Raw genomic sequence first — 4035 nt, 5'->3', positions numbered from 1 at the left:
ATTTGTGGCATCACATGCAGTTTCCCTGCTGCAATGTTACAGGGTAGCCTTGCAAACCTTACCGGTTGTGACAAAATGCCACTCTGGGACCTAAGACAAAAAAATCCCATTTTATTTTGTGTTACCAGAACGCAACCTTAAGAATTAAATACTTCTAGGAAAAACCATAACATTCTAAAAGACATCATAATTTGTTATAATGGGTGCGCTATTACATTAAAGACAACTGAAGCCTTCTAATTCATTCTAGACAGTTTAAACAGAGCACAATTCAAGGAAAAAGGCTAATAATCTGAGGACACTTTTATCAACATGAATCTGAAATATTTTTGAAAACCCTGCTATATAGACAATTACAAAGGGCAGCTTTTCCAAAAGGTTAATATTTATTTTTTAAAAGAATGATTTCTTAAATTATAGTTTTAAAACGTGAATAATTGCCAGTGGTTTCAAACACATTTCCTTTCATCGAGGAGCTGGAATCTTCTGGCTCACTAGACCTCCTTGATCTTCGCCTGTATGAATTGTTTAGTTTTACTCGGTGCCACAGGGACTCCTTCAAACTTATCAGAAGCCCCAGTTTAATATAGAAAAAGAGAGGCTCAGACATGTCAATATAATACCGTTAATGTTTTCCACGTTTATGATTTCAGGGTCAAAGTCAGACCTCTTATTGTATTAATAATAGCAAAGCAAAAATAGGCTTTGTAGTTGTGAATTCATGGTTTTAAAGAATAATTTCCCTATGTTTTCATTAATTCAAGCCATCCATTGAACCACTCAAGGATTCCGATATGTATTTGAAGGATATATCTCATATTGTACCTTTAACTTTGGAAGACTATGAGAATGGATGTGCGTGTGATTTCTTACAGTCATCAAGAAATACAGACATTTCTTTTGTTCAAACACTATGTCAAAAGTTATATTTAGTAAAAGAAACTTTAGAGCTTAGTAGTGGAATAATTAAAAACCAGTTTTCCTCTACTTATTTAAAAGAGCATGGTTTGCAGTATAGTTCACATGCTGTGCATTATAAAGTATCGTGATATAGTCTTGACTCTGTTACTATCTGATTTGTAGACCAGCAATAATCAGAATTCTAATTTTAAAAAGTCTCAAGGAAAACTCAGACAGCCTCAGCTCACTGAGCCCTTCCCTTTTGAGAGTGTAGTGAATCCAAGTCCCATTTAGCTCTGATTAGTGGTGGAACTAAACCAAAGCTGTCGCAGGTTGCAAGAGGCCTCTCAGAGTGGCAAACTAGTCTTCCCTCATGAACTTCATGTCACTGTTGGTCATGCTGTTCTGCCACCAGTGTACTTTTTGCATAGTTTTATTTGGTCTGTAACTCACAAATATCTATCAAAGAAGCTGGGGGTTTTTTTGTTTTGTTTTTAAGAAATAGCAAAGAGTGCCTTACCTCCTTCCCTCGTTTGATAGGTGAGTTATATGGCTCGAGGAAGCTGAGAATTCAAACTCAATGCACATTAACTCTCTCCTAAAATTAGGAGAACATTTTTTATTATAATTCACTTTCCTGCTTACAAGGACATAAATTTGACTTGTAAGAAACCAAAGAAATATTGTGCTTCTGTGTTTGCCAAATGATGTTCTAGAGATATTGATTGGTACATTGTGGTCAATAATTTTGGGAACATTGGGATTTAGAGAGCTAAAGATATTTGTTGGCCGAATCTCAGGGGTGGAAAATCAGGATGGTTAGGGGTGTGGACTTGGAGAACCCAACTCCACCACGGACTAAGTAAGTGTGTGACCTTAGGCAGATCCTTGACATCTCTGTACCTCAGATTCCTGAGCTACAAAATGGAGCCAAAAATAGGGCATATCTCTCAGGGTAGTTCTGAGACTTACTTGGGTTGGAAGATATGAAGCCCTTAGAACAGAACCTTACACCAAATTAGCTTGTATTAGCTATTATTATAATAGTATTATAATTGTTAAGTTTCCGAAGGGGAGATAAAAGAGACTTTCCCAATTTTCTTGCTTTCTTGCATTCTCTCTCCTTCCTTCCTTCTTTCCTTCCTTCCTTCCTTCCTTCCTTCCTTCCTTCCTTCCTTCCTTCCTTCCTTCCTTCCTTCCTTCCTTCCTTCCTTTTCTTCTTCTTCCTTTCTTTCTTTTCTTCTTTCTTTCTTTCTTTCTTTCTTTCTTTCTTTCTTTCTTTCTTTCTTTCTTTCTTTCTTTCTTTCTTTCCTCTTTCTCTCTTTCTTTCCTCTCTCTCTTCCTCTCTTCCTCTCTCCCTCTCTCCCTCTCTCTCTCTCTCTCTTTCTCTCTTTCTCTCTTTCTTTCTCTTTCTTTCCCTCCCTCCCTTCCTTCCTTCCTATCTCTTCTGCCCAGTATAGACATCCTGGAGTGAGAGAAAGTTTGAGAGTTAACTGGTAAAAGTGACAGAAAAATAATAGCATTCTCACTCGTTTAGTTTACCTGTCTATTACTGCTGCCTACCTTTTTTGGGTATTTGTTAATTCACTTTTTGCTAGTTTTATAGAATGGATCAGAACTCAATTTGAGGGATGTCCTATAGAAACACTAAAAGATTACAATGTTGGCCAGGCGTGGTGGCTCACGCCTGTAATCCTAGCACTTTGGGAGGCCGAGGCGGGCGGATTGCTCAAGGTCAGGAGTTCGAAACCAGCCTGAGCGAGACCCCGTCTCTACCAAAAATAGAATAAATTAATTGACCAACTAAAAATATATATACAAAAAATTAGCCGGGCATGGTGGCGCATGCCTGTAGTCCCAGCTACTCGGGAGGCTGAGGCAGTAGGATCACTGAGCCCAGGAGATTGAGGTTGCTGTGAGCTAGGCTGACGCCACGGCACTCACTCTAGCCTGGGCAACAAAGTGAGACTCTGTCTCAAAAAAAAAAAAAAAAAAAGATTACAATATTTATTAGTTAATTCCTGCAGGTTTCCTCAACATTTTCTCTTATGAGAATGGATATTTTGAGAACATACATTCATAAATAGACTAATTTTTTATTCATTTATTTATTTACCAAAATTTTCTTGAGTGTCTATGGTGTGCCAGGGACTGTCCTAGGCACTGGAGACACAGCAGTGAATAAGATGGACAAATGTCCCAGCTCTCAAGGAGCTTAGAGTCTGGCAACCACTGATATGCAGCTATCCAGAAACCAAAGGGGAAACCATAATCACATCACTTACATTTCTTGTTTTTCTGTTTTTTCTTTTTTCCTCCATGTCCCCCTATTCACAGTATAGACCAGGCATAGGGCCTGAGCTGAGGTGTCTATGGGATAAAGTCACTTCCATTTGTTAAGCCTTCTGTATACATTTTTAAAAAATGAAGAAATGGCAAAATCAGATTGCCTAATTTTAGCGTATTTCAAATGATTATATTTTACAAATTATTACTTATAGCACAAAATAAATAGAATAACAGTTGTTTAACTTATTTTAGAAGTAACCTCAGAAGTGAAATTTTGAGGTCCCAGCTTGGACCATTAGGGGCTCCTGGAGGCCTTTCCAGCACCTGTTCCTGCCTGCTTCCTCCCCAGACATCTGCAGGAGTCCAGGTGTGACTAGAACTCAGTAAACTCATCTGCCCTGCTCCAGCCTACATAATGAAGTTTGTTCTTTTCCTCTCAGTCTTTGTTTAGAGTTAACCGCTTAGAAATATAGTTTGTATTGTGTCTAGAAAAGATTTTTAAATTTAAGGAGCCTATAGAATAGTGTATCAACAGTAAAGCTTTATAGCAAATCAGAAAAAGACATATTTGCAATTTTTTTTAATATATTTTAAAGATATGGAGCCATGTGTGTGTCTGCCTCATAAAAGAATCAACTACTGAAATAAGACATGTGAGATGGCTATAATTTAATGCTCATTTTTTGTTCATGGCATGCAATTTTGGTGCATGGTAACATTGAATAGTTGTTCGACTTTTAATCACAAATGTAAAAATGACACCTAACTGGGCTGGTCGCTGGACTTTGAGAGCATTTTAATGTAGGAAAATTGTGAATACACAAATATTTCATGTAGGGTCCACAA

General features: G+C 37.6%; 1 pseudogene; it reads right to left on the bottom strand.

Annotated features, from left to right (window-relative positions):
- Positions 1–3217: 3217 nt before the first annotated feature.
- LOC142875816 (uncharacterized) lies at positions 3218–3328 on the bottom strand (annotated as a pseudogene).
- Positions 3329–4035: the final 707 nt, after the last annotated feature.

This window comes from Microcebus murinus, chromosome 14 (assembly GCF_040939455.1).
Source record: "Microcebus murinus isolate Inina chromosome 14, M.murinus_Inina_mat1.0, whole genome shotgun sequence".
NCBI classification, from domain to species: domain Eukaryota; kingdom Metazoa; phylum Chordata; class Mammalia; order Primates; family Cheirogaleidae; genus Microcebus; species Microcebus murinus.
The sequence above is the reverse complement of the archived record's forward strand: the minus strand, read 5'-3'. Positions and strand labels throughout refer to the sequence as shown.